Here is a 19105-nt window from a genome sequence, read left to right on the forward strand (position 1 = left end):
AAAAAAAAAAAAGGAAATGATTGAAGTCTATAGAGAAGAGCTGTGTGAGATAATATATCATGTCAAAACTCCTTACATTCAAAATGTATTTGGTGGCCACTATTATACAATGATTCAGAAACAATCAAGAAATATTTATATAATAAATAAGATATTAACTCCTCTCAGGGATCTTAAAATATAGGGACAAACACACAAAAAGATTAATAATAACACGTGTTAACACTAAAGAGAAATTGCAAGATTATTTTGTAAAGTCATACCTGATTAAATGTTGAATTTATCATATAAAAAAAGCAAAGTTTTTGGTTCAGAGAGTATGTAATCACTATAAATTTAGGTGTTCAGTGTAGTTCTTATAAAGAAGAGACAAATTTGACTTTGAAAATTGCACATTATTTCCCTATCAGTCAGAGTTGCAATAAACAAAAGATGTACTTAGTTTGGGTTAAAGAGAATTCAGTAGTTATGATTTCCAGTGCTATGGCTGGAGTTTAAAAGAAAGCAATGGTTGGGGCTCCTGGGTGGCTCAGTCGTTAAGCGGCTGCCTTCGGCTCAAGGCGTGATCCTGGCATTCTGGGATCGAACCCCGCATCAGGCTTCTCGCTGGGAGCCTGCTTCTCCCTCTCCCACTCCCCCTGCTTGTGTTCTCTCTCTCACTGGCTGTCTCTTTGTCTGTCAAATAAATAAATAAAATCTTAAAAAAAAAAAAAAGCAATGGTGAGGTACAGTGGGGAGCCATTCCCATTCCTAGTCCTGAAGAGGCAAGGAAAGGGAACAAGTACTGCATCCCAGGGAGTGCAATAGCCATGGGTGCAGCGTTGCCAGGTAGGAGTGCTGCCTTAGCTAAATAACAGACCAGGAGGAGGAAGGAGCTATACCTCACCACTCTATCCATGGCCTTTTTATCTCTAGCAGTTTCTCTCATTGACTAAACACATCTGGAAATCAGGGGTCAGAGAAGTTCAAGTACTATATGCTAGGTAACCCTGCAGGGCAAAATTCAAGGTGAGGAAGGAAATGGAAGAATAAGGTGGGGCAAATAATCAGCCCAGTTTTCCTGGTCAGAGAAGACCAAAATTTATTCCCAACCTACGAGAAGGGAGAAGATGAAATTACAGACACAGGAACAGGAATTTGCCATTACTTATCCAGGAAGTATAAAAGAGCTGACAAAGAGATAGTTGAGAATATAGAAAACAGGATATAGAACAGAGGCAGAATGGGATTGTATGGAGGACCTAGACTATCATTTTAAATTACACCCATCATTATGAATTAAGGACATAAATTTGCTCAAAAATGCAAAGCCTTAACCATAGACAAATCCAGGTTATAGGTGACTAATTTTCCTACCCACTGGCTAATTTCTTTCTTTTCTTTCTTTTTCTTTTCTTTCTTCCTTTCTTTTTCTTTTCTTTCTTCCTTTCTTTTCCTTCCTTCCTATCATTATAAATGGTGTCAATCTCAAGAAGACATATTTAAGAAAAAAACCTTAAATAAAACTATCTAAATAATACTCTATCCTCTAACTTTTATTTATCCAGTTCCTTTTAACTCTTTGGGTCAGTAATTTTTCCATTTTCACCCTCAGGTACTTCCCTCACATTGTCACATTGTCATGTCAATCAGCATGTCACAAGAACAATGTGGAAGATGCAAGATGGTGAGAAATAGCTATGGAATACATGCAAAATCTTGAAATGGTCAAGGAGACATTATTCTCTTAGCTATACTCGGATAAGTTTTCTGACCAGTAATTTATTTGTTGTTTGTCGTTTGTTTGGTTGCTAGTTAATATATTTGCTTTTACTTCTAAGAGAAATGTCATGCCCATGAAGTTGCCATTGAACTAAGTCTTAAATTATACATAACAGATATCTTGAAGCCCACAAATTAACCCTGAATTCCATATTATTCCTATAAACTAAACACGATTTCCATATCACAATTGAGCCCAAAAGACAGTAATAATCATATCTTATATTTTCATAATTCCTCGCAGTTTCCAAAGCACTTTTTCAGGCAGTGTCTGACTCTAGCACAAAAAAAATTTATAAAGTAGGAATTACTATTTCTAGTACACAGCTAAGGAAATGAAGGTCAAGAAAAATGATGTGATTTTCTTGAAGAGTTTGGGTCTCCAACAATATTATGGTGAGCGGGGCTGATCAAAATTTCCAATGTCTGACATAGTATCATCTACACTATGGGTGTTTAAATTTTAATTTCAGGCTATAAGAGAAAGAAAGAGCTGCTGAATGGACTGTTACACAATATATTCAAAATAGTATTTCCAAGATTGCTTAGAAGATTCATGTTATAGGCTACAATTAAAATGTGTCTTTTGGCATATAGTGGAAACGAGTGATTTCTAAATATCTTCTTTTTTAGAAATTATGTTTTACATGTTTTTTTTTCACTAAGATTTAATTGACCTACAACATTATATTAGTTTCAGGTTCACAGCATGAATCATTATTTGTATATATTGCAAAATGATCAGTGCAATAAGTCTAGTTATCACGTCACAATACACAGGTACAGTATTTATTTTCTTGTGCTAAGAACTTCTACTCTCTTGACAACTTTCAAATATGCAATACAATATTATTAACTGTAGTCTCCATGCTGTACATTATATCCCTACGATTTATTTATTTTATAACTGGAAGTTTGTACCTTTTAACTCCATTCACCCATTTGTCCCACCCCCACCCAATCTGCCACCTCTGGCTACCACGACTTTGTTCTTTGTATCTGTGAACTTGTTTTTTGGTCTAGGTGTTTTTTTTTTTTTTTAAATTCCATATGTAAATGAGATCATATGGTGTTTGTCCTTTTTTGTGTGACTTATTTCACTTGGCATAATGCCCTAAACTTTTATCCACGTTGTCACAAATGGCAAGGAGTCATTCTTCTTCACGGCTGAACAGTATTATATTACATATATATACTCCATATCTTCTTTATTCATTCACCCATTGATGAATGCATAGGTTGTTTCCATGTCTTGGCTATTGTAAATAATACTGGAATGAACATGGGCATGCTTATGTCTTTTTGAGATGGCATTTTGATTTTCTTTGAATAAGTATCCAGAAGTGGAATTGCTGGATTATATAGTAGTGCTATTTTTTGAGGAAACTCCATATGGGTTCTCATAGTGGCTGCACCAATTACATTTCTACCAACAGTGTACAGTGGCTCCTTTTTCTCTACATCCTCACCAACACTTTTTATTTCTAGTATTTTTGATAATAGCCATTTTGACAGGTGTGAGATAGTAAGTATCTCAGTGTGGTTTTGATTTGCATTTTCCTGATGACTAGTGATACTGATCTTTTCAAGTGGCTGTTGGCCATCTGTATGTCTTCTTTAGAAAAATGTCTATTGATCTCCATTTTTTAATTTGATTATTTTTTGCTATTGAGTTGTATGTATTCTTTATACATTTTGGATATTAACCCCTTATCAGATGTATGAGTTGCTAATGTTTTCTCCCATTCAGTGTGTTGCATTTTCATTTTGTTGATGGCTCCCTTTGCTGTGCAGAAGCTTTCAGTTTGATGTAGTTCTATTTGTTTACTTTTTATTTTGTTACCATGACCAGTTATTTTATGAAGATAAAATCAGAAAAAGTTTAAAAGTTATTTTAAGTCAGAACGTCACTTATGATGTAGTTCTCTCTTATGAATGTGAATTGAGTTCTTATAAACCAAGCATTTCATCTTTATAAAGTACTGAGTAAATGACCATCTCATATATTGTCTTAGATCAGCATTTGTCCAAGCACATTTGGCAGAACTTTTTCAGAGGGATGTAATTAGTATTGGGGTGGGGGGAGCTTGTAAAGGAATGTGAGGAGTTGCTGGATATTCTAAATTGCTTAAGTATACTACAGATCTCTAAAATGGGTAATACCTTAAAATATTTGGTCAAGAAATTTTTCTTTTTCTGAGTATTTTTAAGAACTAATATACTATGTGTCACACCTTTAAAAATGTATTATGATGGCTATCTCTTCTAGGTTTTTTTCCTGAATGTCACAATTTCTGATGCACAAAATGGGCAAAATAGACAGAGTGATATTCATTACAGGAATGTTGCTTTAAAGGAAACTATTTCTGCCTGGATGTAAGAGTGATATTTTCAATTTAAAATCAGCATTTCTATTTGCAGTATACATGATATATTTTACTATAAAATGGTATCTATCCATTATTAATGCACTTAAATGTCCCTAAATTTCTATGTGAGAGGAGACACATATATTCATGTATACATATGGACAAATATATATATTTAAACAAATATGTGTTTTAAAGTTATTTTTCCTTTTTTGTTTTTTATTTTTCAATAATTTTACCAGTTTTTTTGAAATATACTTGACATATAACATTGTGTAAGTTTAAAATGTACATGATGATTTCATACACATATACGTTATAAAATGATTACCTGAATAAGGTTAGTTAGCACATCCATTGCCTTACATAATTTTCTTTTTTGTTTGAGAACATTTGAGATCTGCTTTCTTAGCAGCTTTCAAGTATATAATACAATATTGTTCTTTACAGACAAGTTGTACATTAAATGTTAGGGCATATTCATCTTTTAAATGGAAGTTAGTATCTTCTGCCCATTTCTTTCATTTGATTATTTGTTCCTCATGTATTGAGTTTGAGAAGTTCTTTATAGATCTTGGATACCAGCCTTTTATCTGTAGTTTCATTTGCACATATCTCCTCCCATTCTGTGGGTTGCCTCTTTGTTTTGAAGACTGTTTCCTTTGCTGTGCAGAAACTTTTTATCTTGATGAAGTCCCACAAGGTCATGTTTTCTTTTGTTTCTCTTGACTTTGGAGATGTGTCATGAAAAATGTTGCTCTGGCCAATGCCGTAGAGGTTGCTGCCTATGCTCTCCTCTAGGATTTTGATGGATTCTTGTCTCACATCGAGGTCTTTCATTCATTTGGAGTTTATCTTTGTGTAGGGTGTGAGAGAGTGGTCAAGTTTCATTCTTTTGTATATAGCTGCCCAATTTTCCCAGCACCATTTATTGAAGAGACTGTCTTTTTTCCACTGGATGTGTATTCCTGCTTTGTCAAAGATTAGTTGACCATAGAGCTGAGGGTCCATCAAAGATACAGACGTAGTGAAGAGAAGAGCCATATGCACCCCAATGTTCATAACAGCATTGTTCACAATAGCTAAATTGTGGAAAGAGCCTAGATGCCCTTCAACAGAAGAATGGATAAAGAAGGTGTGGTCCATATGTACAATGGAATATTACTCAACCATCAGAAAGAACTATTACCCAACATTTGCAGCAACATGGATAGGACTGGAGGGGATTATGCTAAGTGAAATAAGTCAAGCATAGGAAGACAATTATCATATGGTTTCACTCATTTATGGAACATAAGAAATAGCAGGGAGATGGGTAGGAAAAAGAAAGGAGGAATGAAGGGGGGTTAAACAGAAGGAGGAATGAACCACAAGAGACTATGTACTCTGGGAAACAAACTGAGGGCTTCAGAGGGAAGGTGGGTGGGGAATAGGGCTAGGCCAGTGATGGGTATTAAGGAGGGCACGTATTGCATGGAGCACTAGGTGTTACACGCAAACAATGAATCATGGAACACTACATCAAAAACTAATGATGACTGTATGGTGACTAACATAACATAATAAAAAATTTTCAAAATAAATAAATATAAATAAATAAATAATAAAAAAATAAAATAAATGGAAGTTAGTACCCTTTGATCAATATCTCCCATTTCACCAAACCCACAACTCCTGGAAACCAACATTTTATGATTGTATGAGCAGCTGTTTTAGATTTCATATGTAAGTGAAATCATGCAGTATTTGTCTTTCTCTTGTCTGTCTTATTTTACATTGCTTAATACCCTCTAGGTCCTAACATGTTTTCACAAATGGCAGGATTTTTTCATTTTTATTCCTAAATAATATTTTATATATATATTGAAATCTGTTCCATTATGTATACACCATATTTTATTTATCCATTCATCCATTACTGAACACTTAGGATGTTTTCATGTCTTGGCTATTTTAAATAGTGCTGTAATGAACATGAAGACACAGATATCTCTTTGAGATATTTAATTTCCTTAGGATATGTACCCAGAAATAAAATTGCTGGATCATAAAAAGAGCTTGGTAGTGTTTGCTCCTTCTATGTGCCAGTGTATTTCCAAAACAATAGCCCTCCAACTAAAAGAGGACTGTGGTGCGTGTACTGAGGACTTTGCTCAGATTTAATGCATAACCTCTTTTAAGTAAATTAGCTGATAAATGAAAGGATACATTCAAACTATGCAGTATATGTATGGTTAGCTAAATGAAGAGGAAAAAAGCACAGAGAGTATGAAAACGTCTTACTTCGTAATTCAAAGATAGATCATTAGAGCACTATAGAAAAACTCAAATTAAGTGGCCCTGTACAATAATAGACCAGTCCATCTATGCAGAACAAAAGTAGAAATTACATAAAATATATGTAATATCCACATCACCTGTATTAAAGTATTACCAATATCGCTAATGTTATGGACAGATAACTCTCAGGTAGTTTTTAAGCTTTAACATGATTTTGCTTTGCTCTAAGAGATGTCATTAATTTCAAAAGAAAAATATGTAAGGCTTTTCAGGGACACTCCTGTGTTTATCCATAGGACTGTTTTCTAAGGCACTATTTTCCATTGTTAGCTGTTCATTGAATGTTAGGAAATTTACTCTTTCTTTCATTGTCCTTGGGAGATCAAAGACTTGCATAGTTTCTCAGGTTAGATCGGATACATTCTGACTTGGTTTAGTAACAAGAGGTATTTCTTGGTGTAACAAAATTCAGGAAAACTTCAACATTTCAGGCCCACATTTATTGAAAATTTATACTTGTTTTGTTATATAAATCTTTTTTAAAAAGCCTTAGTAAACATAATTTTGATGACGGTTGCCTGTGGGAAAGTCAAATAAATAAAGATTTATTCATTTATTTTAGAGAGAGAGTGCTTCCAAGCCAGGGGAGGAGCAGAGAGAGAGGAATCTCAGGCAGACTCCCCACCGAGTCTGATGCAGGGTTTGATCCCAAAACTCTGAGATCGGGATCTGAGCCAAATCAAGAGTCGGATGCTTAACGGACTGAGCCATGCAGGTGCCCTGTCTATGGGAAGGCATTGATGATGATTAGGATATCCTCATATCATCATAGATAATTCATAAGAAATGTGGGCTCCGGTGTGTAAGATAAATAGACTAAAGAAAGGACTATTGTGCAAACAAGTGGTTCGTGTTTTCCTGCCAGAAGTCCCCTCTTATTTTTTCTCTACATGACTATATTTATAATGTGTGGGGACATAAGTGTATATGCTGCAGGTATTAGTTTTCATCAAAAGTGACTTCTGAGAATTTTACTCTGCTTTTCAATCTTCATTAACTGAGCAAGAATACAAAGTTATAGCTAGAAAAATGATGAGTGTTTATCACTTGAATTTCTTCCCCTTCTACCTAGTGGGAGAAGCCACAGATTTTGCTAACACGAAAAAGGATGTATTCATAAATATGATTTTATTATCCCTTAACTCCTAAACATCTCTCTACAAATAAGATCATTTCTGTCTGCTGCAATGGTTAGAAACAGCCAAAAAGGTTTTTTTCTTTGCTTTTGTATTTTCGTTTGGTAAAATTAGTCAAACAAATATCAAATGACATATATTAATTCTTTCCCTCCCATAGTTTTGAAGAAATGATGCAAAAAAGATTCAAAAAGAAATAGGAGATTTGTTTAACCTAACTGGTTTACTCTTGTCTTGCTATTAAATATTGAAGTTGCTGGATAGATATTTTGCATTTCCATTGCTATAGTGTTTCTTAGAGGACAGGCAGAGTATAAAGAGAAGAAAAAAGGGGAAAGGAAGAGAAAAATTGTTCAAGTAGGTATTTTTCCCTTGTAATTCTGCTTTGACCCAAGAAATCTAAAATGACCAAATGGCCCAGCTTTCAAAAAACAAAACAAAAGAAAACTTGCATAAATATGACAACAACAGGAAGTATCACCAAGGGACAGAACCTATAGTTGTGGATGTTTTTACTTTAACATGGAAAAAACATAAAGAAAAGATTTCTGTAATTTTTTCATGAGTAGACCGAAGAAATGCTGAAAATGCCATTCTGCAATTGTCCATTGGTCATTTCTTCCCCCCAGTCCCAACTTTAAGAAGCACTATAGCAACCCAGGGAATTCAGATGTAAACAGGGTGTCTCCCCTACCCAGCTGACACCAGTAGTGTTTTGAAAAAATTTCACAGTTATGTGGAAATATTGAGCTGACTTTTGCTTGTCCGTCACATTATTAATAGGAGATGGCTAGCACCATCTAGCTGCAACGCATGCAGGATCACATGAACCTTAAGCTCTTGGGCCAATAGCCACTCCAAAACAATCAAAGAGACTTGGGACCATCTTAGCATTAACATAGAAGCAGCCCCATGGAACTACGTGTAAATATGTGCAATGTCAGCTTGAATTATATATAGCATGGAGGTTTGGTTGTTGTCGATTTTGAATTTTCTAAAATCCTAAGCCAGCATGGGACAAAAGTATCAACTGTCTATTTTGCCTCAAGCTGAGTAATAACTCATTTTGTTACAAATGCATTTTTTGTTTATGAAATATTGTTCATGACTATAGGCCCACAAATACAAATGCTCTGTAATCTTGAAATTCTCCTGGTTACAATGTATTTTTCCTAGGCTGATATTTCCCAAATACTGCCTAAATCTTTGCAAACTGTTATACAATATTTTATGCTTTAACACTGTGTAAATTCTAGTCCCTTTAGAAAAAAATAAAAGACCCTTGAAGTTCTCCTACGTAGCTAGGAGAATAAGGTACTAAAAAAAATATATGACAAGCCAATTCCTTTGAATTAACCATTTAGTGATAATTTCTCATAAATTTCAATTGTATATAATGTTATATTTTCTACTCCTCCAAGGTTAAACATTTGTTTTCCTTATAAACATAAGGGGATATCAGGGTAAAATAGAAATACAAGGTGGGGGAGATATACAGACTATTCCTCTTGGGCAAAATGAAATTTAACACATTTGTCCAGTGGTCATTTTTATTCATGACACAGGAATGCACTAATGCTAGTAGTTCACATGAAAAGACATGGTTTGGGAAAGGAGTGTATTTCACTAGGATAAATAGCCTACCTTTGAGTGAATAGAAATCCCACAACAGAAACTTGGCAAGAATTTGCCTGTAATGAGTTAGTTCAATAGAGAGAGGGATTTAGCATTGCTTCTCTTCCAGGAGATGAATGATTAAAAATACTCCCTATACCAGATGCTCTGTGGTGCTCTTGACCTTCACCACCATCTATGTTTGCAGGTGTTCCTTCAGTTTTACAGGGAAAAACATTGTCTTTCTACGTCTCCATGAGGTGTAATTTTAGTGGCAAGCATTGTGGATGAGTGCAGTCACTTCTTTTGCCATTGCAGATAAATTTTCAACAAGAGGCTCCAAAATCTCATCCATAAAATTTGGATGTCTATCAAGGGAACTGGAAAATATGCCAACATTTGTATATACTGTGCATTATGAGTATGGAACTGTAACCTGATATTTGCATTCAGGTGAACTTAAAGAATTTAAATTTAATGAAATATTTATTATTATATCCAATTTCTTATGATAAGTTTAAAAATAAAGACTGGGGAAAATAGAAAAATTTTATTTGAATTACTTTGCTTTTGGTTGATATCTCATTAGAATCTGAATTACCTTTTAAGCTCAGTTGTTGATACACTAAAAAGATACAGTCCTATATATGCCATACTGTGATTGTCCCATGGAAGAGGTAGAATAAAAGAGAGAAAGTGTATTATCAAGGAAAAACGCAGAGTGACTTTACCGTACCATTGCTACTGGGAACAAGAGAAAGAAAAGCTGCCCCCCCTGTGAACTGTGACTCTGCCCCTAATCTGAGCTGCAAGAAATAGGGAAGATATGCTGGATCATAGTGTAGTTCTATTTTTAATTTTTCGAGGATCCTCTACACTGTTTTCCTTAGTGGCTGTAAAAGTGGTAGTGGTAGCTGTACCAATTTGCTTAATATATTTTGGTGCTCTAATGTTAGGTGCATATATATTTACCTACAATTCTTAAATCCTTCTGATAAATTAAGCCATTTATCATTTTATTATGACCCTCTTCATATCTTATGACAGGTTTTTACTTAAATATTTTATCTATATATAGATATAACTATATCTACAGTTATATATTTATATAGTTATATCTATATAAATATATCTATATAAATATAAATATAACTACCCCTGTTCTCTTTCGGTTTCCATTTGCGTGGAGTGTCTTTTCCCATCCCTTCATTTTCAGTCTACATGTGTCCTCAAAGCTGTGTAATTGTAGTTAGCATTTGTCATGCCTTGTTTTTTTTTTCATTTCCTCAGCCACTCTAAGCCTTTTGATTGGATAATTTAATCCATTTACATTTAAAGTGTATTTATGGATAGATAAGAACTTACTAATGCCATCTTATTTTATTTTCTAAAAGGGAGTTCCTGTCTTCCTCTCTTGCTGGCTACCTTTATGAATTGATGATTTTCCATTGTGGTATGCTTTGCTTCCCTTCTATCTTTTGTGTTGTCTACCATAGTTTTTCTTTTGTGGTTACCATGAGACTTATACAAAACATCCTATAGCTATAATAGTCTATTTAAGCTAATAATTTAACATTGATTGCACACAAAAACAGTTCATTTTTCTCTCCCTTCAAATGTCTTATTTTTTGATGTCACAGTTTGCATCTTTTTTTATTGTATAGCCAATAAAAATTTTTTGTAATAATAGTTATTATTAATACATTTGTCCTTTAACTTTATAATAGAGTTAAGTGATTAACACACCACAGTATTACAGTATTAGAGTATTCTAAATTTGACCAAGTACTTACTTTACATTGTGTTTCATATCTTTGTGTTTTCTTCTTGCTAATTAACATCTTTTTGCATCACCCTGAAGAACTTTTAGCATTTCTTGTAAGGCACACCTATTGTGATAAATTTGCTCAGCTTTTGTTTGTTTGGAAAAGTCTTTATCTCTTCATTTCTGAAAGACAACTTTAATGGGTTAAGTATTCTTGGTTGGCAGTTTTTTCTTTTGACACTTTGAATGTATCATACCGTTCTTTCCTGCCCTCCAAAGTTCCTGCTGAGAATTCAGTGATAGCCTTATGGGGATTACCTTATATATGAGATGTTTTTTTCTTGCCACTTTAAAAAAATCTGTCTTTGATCTCAGACAGTTTTATTTTAAGTTGTGGAAAAGATTATTTTGGGTAGAAATTGGAGGGGGGGCTATGAGCTCATGAACTTGGATGTTCACATCTCTCCCAAGATTTGGGAAGTTCTCGGTCATTATTTCTTTAAATGAGCTTGCATCCCCTTTCTCTCTTTCTTCTCCTTTGGGACTTAAATAATATCTAAATCGTTTCTTTTAGTTGTATGCTTTTGCTCACATGGGCTTTCCTCACTCTTCTTCATTCCTTTTGTATTTGTTCTCCTCTGACTGGATAAATTCAGATGAGTTGTTTTCTACTTCACAGATTTCTTATTCTTTTTGATCCAGTCTGATATTGGTGCTCTTACATTTTTCATTTCGATCAGTATTCTTTAACTCCAGAATTTCTGTTTGTTTTTTATATTTCTAATCTGTTAAACTTCTCATCTTGTTTGTGTTGTTTTCCTGATTTCATCAAACTGTTTTTCTTTCTGTTTTCTTAGAGTTCACTGCACTTTCTTAAAACATGATTTTTTTTCTTTATTGGAAAAATCACGAGTCAATTTTCTTTAGGATCTTTTGGTGGAAAATTATTATGTTCCTTTAGTGGTATCATGTTCCTTGATTTTTCATCCTGGGTGGTGCTAAATGCTCAAATGTGTGTATTTTCTTCCAATCTTGCACAATTGGGCCACTTTCTACATGTGCTCACTAGCTAATTGCAAAAGCATGCTCTCACCACCATTGAGGGTAACTAATGAGATGACCATGGGGTGGTGTGAGAAAGAAGGAAAGAAAGGAAACACAAGGTGTTCAAACCTCAAAAATACCAATACAATTAGCTGCTGCTGGAATTGCTGGGAAAACTTGCTACATCCCAGGCTGCACATCTGGGAAATCTGAAACAGTCTGTGTGCGAAGAGTTGAAGCAAGGGAGAAGGCACTATGTCTCTATGATCATGGAAAACACAGGTCTTTTCAAGTCCTGAAAAAAAGAAAATGTCTGTGGGCCTAAAAAGGTAGAAGTGATTAGGCAGATCTGGGGTGGTGTTAAGACTGGTTCCAATAATTGAGGAATCGTCTTTTGTTAGTGTAATTTATGATAAAGGAATAAATAAAACAGAAGAAAAAGGAGGTGAAATATTAAATGGTGAAATAATAAATGTGGTAGTTTCAGGGAGATACAAAAATTTAGAAAGAGACATGACCAATGTTGGGTGGTAGGCTTGATTAAAGGGAAATTCTATTACATAGAAGAAGTGAAATGAAACATTTACTTTTAAAAATAAATAAAATTATGTAGTAAACTTAATTCAGTTAGGGAACCAAAGCTCACCATGAATCTTTTATAGGAACATGATCCCCAAAGAGAATGGAGTTATGATAACCATATGGATAGAGAGGAGCTTTTTATCTTTTTGAATTAAGGTACTAAATGCAAGAAAAATTACACAGGTCAACCAGATGTTAAGGAAATAGAAAATAGAAAAGCAAATATAAAAATCAGGCCAAATTGTGAAACAATCTGGACTTTTATTGATCATCAAGAGATAAATAAAGGGCATCTGATTGATAGGTTCAAGGTCTCTAACAAGACTAAAATTGGCTGAGAGCCACCAGAGTGGCTCAGTCGGTTAAGCATCTGACTCTTGGTTTTGGCTCAGGTCATGATCTCAGCATTGTGAGATGGAGTCCCACACCGGGCTCCATGCTGTGGTGTGGAGCCTACTTAAGATTCTCTCTCCCTNCCCCCCCCCCCCCCCCCCAAAAAAAAAAAAAAAAAAAAAAAAAAAAAAATTAAACTTGGGTAAACACCACTCTCTGTGGTCTTGGCAATAGAACCTCCAAGCTAATAGCATTATCGTGAGGAAAATCTCATGTAAATGGAATAAACAGCAATAGGAGCTTGTGAACTCAACCTTGGGGCAAGAACTGGGAAGGAACTTGCTTTAGGTTGTGCTATTGGCAAAGAATGAATTCATGCTGGGGAAAAATTTGAGTTGTATATAAGAGAGCAGTTGAATGAGCTTCTGGAGACTGCTGGTTATTACCTGATCGTGGTCAGATCAGTGTGTGCAGTAAATCACATGATTTGGTATCTGTGTTGCATTGTCAATTCTTCCCATTGACTTTGCCGCCAAAAGGAACTATGTATTGGAAAAGAGATGCTCACTTTCACTTTTATTTGTCCTGGAATCAGAGCCATCATTGCCAGCTGCAGTTATATATTCTCCCAGAGCACTGGGACTGCCTGGCACAATTGTTGAGCTTGACATCAAAATGGACCCTTCCTCTATCATCAGGATGCCTTAGAGTTTCTTTTCCAGTCTTGTTTACACCTTCTTATTATCAAAAATATAACCCTCATGAACACATAAAACTGACTATTATCCTTTAAATGAAATGAAATGTCCAAGAGAATAAAATCTTGTTGGGCTTCTATTAGAAGAACATGAGCCAGAGTTATGATGACCATGTGCAGAGAAGGGCATTCTTTCCTTGTGAATCCATATAATTGTACAATTCTCTGATTTATATTGTATCAGTACAGAGATTTTCAGTTTCATAAATGATAGTGCCTATTACCATTTTATTGCCTATTCACTTATTGGGTATTTACAGCTTCTGATTATAGCATTCTGTCCCAATAAAAATGGATAAACCCTAGTTTAATTTCAGTCAAAATCAGGTCATAGAAATTCATTCTGAAATACTAATAATAAACAGTGAAATGCTATTTCCATCTGAGATTTTGAGCAGAACCGTGGCATGAAATGGCTGAGTGAGGACATATGGATGGAAGTTATGTCAGTAAACTAGCTTCCAAAGATGATGTTCTAAGAAGTTTTCAATTCATCTTTAAGGAAACAAAATAAATGACCCAAACAGAATCATGATAGGCTTCTGATTAGCTGTAGCCCAAATACTTGTGGTAGTAAGATTTCTCATAGCCTTCCGGTTCACATAGAACTAACTAAAATACTTTATGAACCTATAAAATTGTTAAAAGAACACTTCTCAGTACAATAACAACATTACAGGTCATTAAATTTCATAAGTGAAGTCAACAATGTAACTTTACATCAGAAACCAGGATGTACTGTATGGTGAATAACATAATATAATTAAAAAAAAACATTTAAAAAAAGGACTTCTTAAGATGGTTATGTTATAAAAAATGGTGAATAGTAGAAATGAATTTCTTCAATGGGGTCTTTGAATTGAACATATACATAGTAACTTAATAAAGAAATCAGATGAAGACACTGCATCTCAGGGCACCTGAGTGGCTCAGTCAGTTAAGTGTCGGACTCTTGATATCAGGTCTTGATTTCAGAGTTGTGAGTTTGAGCCCAGAATACTTAACAGAGAGAGAGAGAGACTGTGTATCTCAAATAGCTAACAGACAAATGAGAAGATGCTTAACATCGCTCATCATCAGGGAAATACAAATCAAAACTACAATGAGATACCACCTCACACCTGTCAGATGGCTAAAATTAACAACACAGGAAATAAAGATGTTGGCAAGGATGCAGAGAAAGGGGAACTCTCTTACATTGTTGGTGAGAATGCAAACTGGTGAAGCCACTCTAGAAAATAGTATGGAGGTTCCTCAGTAAGTTAAAAATACAACTACCTTATGATCCAGCAATTGCACTACTAAGTATTTATCCAAAGAATACAAAAATGCTGATTCGAAGGGGCACATGCACCTCAATGTTTATAACAGCATTATCCATAATTGCCAAATTATGGAAAGAGCCCAAATGGCATTATCAACAATTGCCAAATTATTGAAAGAATCTCCATCAACTGATGAATGGATAAAGAAGAAGTGATATATATATATACAATGGAATATTGCTCAAGCCTCAAAAAGGATGAAATCTTGCCATTTGCAATGACATGGATGGAGCTAGAATGTACTATGTAAGAAAAACAAGTCGGTCAGAGAAAGACAATTACCATATGATTTCACTCACATGTGGAATTTAAGAAACGAGACAGATGAACACAGGAGAAAAGAAAAAAGAGAGAGAGAGAGAGAGGCAGGCAAACCATAAGAGACCCTTAACTGTAAAGAACAAACTGAGGGTTGCTGGAGGGGAGGTAGGTGGGGGGAGTTGGGTTACATGGGTGATGGGCATTAAGGAGGTCACTTGCTGTGATGAGTACTGGCAGTTATAAGTAAGTGATGAATCACTAAATTCTACTCCTGAAACTAATACTGCACTATATGTTAACTAAAATTTAAATAACCTGAAACATAAGGAAGGAAGGAAGGAAGGAAGGAAGGAAGGAAGGAAGGAAGGAAGGAAGGAAGGAAAAGGGAAGGAAAGAAAAAAAGAAAGAAAGTCAAAGAGGAATTGCTTTTGATAAAACATTACATTCTGTTCCACATGCCTCAGCTCTAACTTGACTCTGGAAGGAAAATAAGGGTCAGGTTTAATTTTTTTATTGGAAAAAAAAAAAAAGACTGTGCATTTTATTCTTGTCTACCCTGATGTCTTCATTTATTTACTTCCTACTTTTTCTTCAACCCACTCCAAGCTGCTTTCCATCTACACACTCTGTACTCTCTGATTTCAGTATATTCACATATGTTTAATTTAATATAATTGGTTTAATCTTTACCGTACTTGACATTTCAGCAGTTTTTGACAGTGATGGGCATAACTTCTTTTTTGAATCATTATTTTCCCTCGACTTCCATAATGCTATAATACCCTGGTTTTCTTCCTGTCTATAATGTTGATCATTCTCAGTCTGTTTTTGTGGCACCAGATAAAATTTAAACAGGCAAGAATGACCCTATTCAAGAGAGGCCCAGACTCAATCTGAACCCAGCTCTGACACAAAAGGCGGCAGGTAAGGTTTTTAAGAGCAGAGGTGAATGGGAGATCATCAGTCATCTGTGTTTGTTGATTGGCTTTACCAACAGAAAAAGTAAACTTTCTAATGACTTCACGACAGGAGGTATTTTGTAACTTGGAGCTAATGTTCTCCAAAGTTGGACTCCTACATTCCCGCAGAAACTGGGAGATGGAGCCACTGTCTTCCTTGATTATTACATTTCAAAGGATGATTCCCAGGTCCTTGAGAAAGATAATCCTGAACTGTACAAATGGCAAGAGGCTTTTTAAAAGACTTACATCCCAGAATATTACTCAGCCATAAAAAAGAATGAGTTTTTGCCATTTGCAACAACATGGATGGATTGAGAGAGCATAATGCTGTGAAATAAATCAGAGAAAGACAAATACCATCTGATTTCAATCATATGTGGAATTTAAGAAACAAAAAAAACAACAAACAAACAAAAAACCAGACTCTTAAACATAGAGTTTTACTGGTAATTGGAAGTTACAGGAGAGGTGGTCGGTGGGGGATGGGTGAAATAGGTGAACGGGATTAAGAGTACATGTGTGATGAGCACGAAGTAATGCATAGAATTGTTGAGTCACTGCATTGTACACCTGAATCTAATATAACACTGTATGTTCATTTACTGGAATCTTAAAATATTTGCATCTCAAAGGGGCCAAGGAAGAATTTAAAAATTTTCTAAAGCAAATGCTCTGAGAAAAGGGACGTGAAGGGTCTAGAGACAGGAAGGAGTCTATCTAAAATTTGGTCAAGCTGAGGGAAATGTTAAGGCCAGCTCTCATTACCAAATATTTGACTTTGGAGTTTTATTTATCAGAACTTTTTTTTTTCTTACATAGCTTCCATGGGTATTTTTGTCTGCTTTAATAGCTTCATCGTCTATATTCTAATAATGTCCAAATACTCATTTCTAGCCCAGCACTATCTTTTGCATTTTAGACCTCTCTATTCAATTGCCTAAATCCTTCTTCACTTCATTGTTCCACAAGCCCTTCAAAATGCCCCAATTCTATTCTTTTTTTTTTATGTTTTTTTATTATATTATGTTAGTCACCATACAATACATCCCCGGATTCCGACGTAAAGTTCGATGATTCATTAGTTGCATATAACACCAGTGCACCATGCAATAGGTGCCCTCCTTACTACCTATCACTGGTCTATCCCATTCCCCCACCCCCCTCCTCTCTGAGGCCCTTAGTTTGTTTCTCATAGTCCATAGTTTCTCATGCTTCATTCCCCCTTCTGATTACCCCCTTTCTTTATCCCTTTCTTCCCCTACTGATCTTCCTAGTTTTTATGTTCCATAGATTAGAGAAATCATATGATAATTGTCTTTCTCTGCTTGACTTATTTCACTTAGCATTATCTCCTCCAGTGCCATCCATGTTGCAGCAAATGTTGAGAATTCGTTCTTTCTGATAGCTGAGTAATATTCCATTGTATATATGGACCACAGCATCTTAATCCAGTCATCTGTTGAAGGGCATCTCGGCTCCTTCCATGATTTGGCTATTGTGGACAATGCAGCTATGAACATTGGGGTGCATATGGCCCTTCTCTTTACTACGTCTGTATCTTTGGGGTAAACACCCAGTAGTGCAATGGCTGGGTCATAGGGTAGCTCAATTTTTAACTTTTTAAGGGACCTCCACACTGTTTTCCAGAGTGGCTGTACCAACCTGCATTCCATTCAACAATGTAGGAGGGATCCCCTTTCTCCACATCCTCTCCAACAATTGTTGTTTCTTGCCTTGTCTATCTTTGCCATTCTAACTGGCGTAAGGTGGTATCTCAGTGTGGTTTTGATTTGAATTTCCCTGATGGCTAATGATTTTGAACATTTTTTCATGTGTCTGTTAGCCATTTGTATGTCTTCATTGGAAAAGTGTCTGTTCATATCTTCTGCCCATTTTATGATTTGTTTATTTGTTTCTCGTGTATTGAGTTTGAGAAGTTCTTTGTAGATCTTGGATACCAGTCCTTTATCTGTGGTGTCCTTTGCAAATATATTCTCCCATTCCGTGGGCTGTCTCTTAGTTTTTTTGACTGTTTCCTTGGCTGTGCAGAAGCTTTTTATCTTGATGAAGTCCCACAAGTTCATTTTATCTTTTGTTTCTCTTGCCTTTGGACATGTGTCATGAAAAATGTTGCTTTGGCCGATGTCGTATAGGTTGCTGCCTATGTTCTCCTCTAAGATTTTGATGGATTCCTGTCTCACATTGAGGTCTTTCATCCATTTGGAGTTTATTTTTGTGTATGGTGTGAGAGAGTGGTCAAGTTTCATTCTTTTGCATGTAGCTGTCCAATTTTCCCAGCACCATTTATTGAAGAGACTGTCTTTTTTCCACCGGATGTTTTTTCCTGCTTTATCAAAGATTAGTTGCCCAAAGAGCCGAGGGTCCATTTCTGGGTTCTCTATTCTGTTCCATTGGTCGATGTGTCTGTTTTTGTGCCAGTACCATGCTGTCTTTGTGATCACAGCTTTGTAGTACAGCTCGAAATCCGGCATTGTGATGCCCCCAGCTTTGTTTTTCCTTTTCAACAGTTCCTTGGAGATTCGGGGCCTTTTCTGGTTCCATACAAATTTAAGGACTATTTGTTCCAGTTCTTTGAAAAATGTCCTCGGTATTTTGATCGGGATAGCATTGAAAGTGTAGATTGCTCTGGGTAGCATGGACATTTTAACTATGTTAAATCTTCCAATCCATGAGCATGGAATATTTTTCCATCTTTTTATGTCTTTCTCAATGTCTTTCAAGAGTGATGTATAGTTTCTAGAATATAGATCCTTTAAGTTTCTGGTTAAGTTAATTCCAAGGTAACATATGGTTTTTGGTGCTATTGTAAATGGGGTGGATTCCCTAATTTCTCTT

The sequence above is a fragment of the Ailuropoda melanoleuca genome, chromosome 14, assembly GCF_002007445.2.
Source record: "Ailuropoda melanoleuca isolate Jingjing chromosome 14, ASM200744v2, whole genome shotgun sequence".
Classification (NCBI taxonomy): Eukaryota; Metazoa; Chordata; class Mammalia; order Carnivora; family Ursidae; genus Ailuropoda; species Ailuropoda melanoleuca.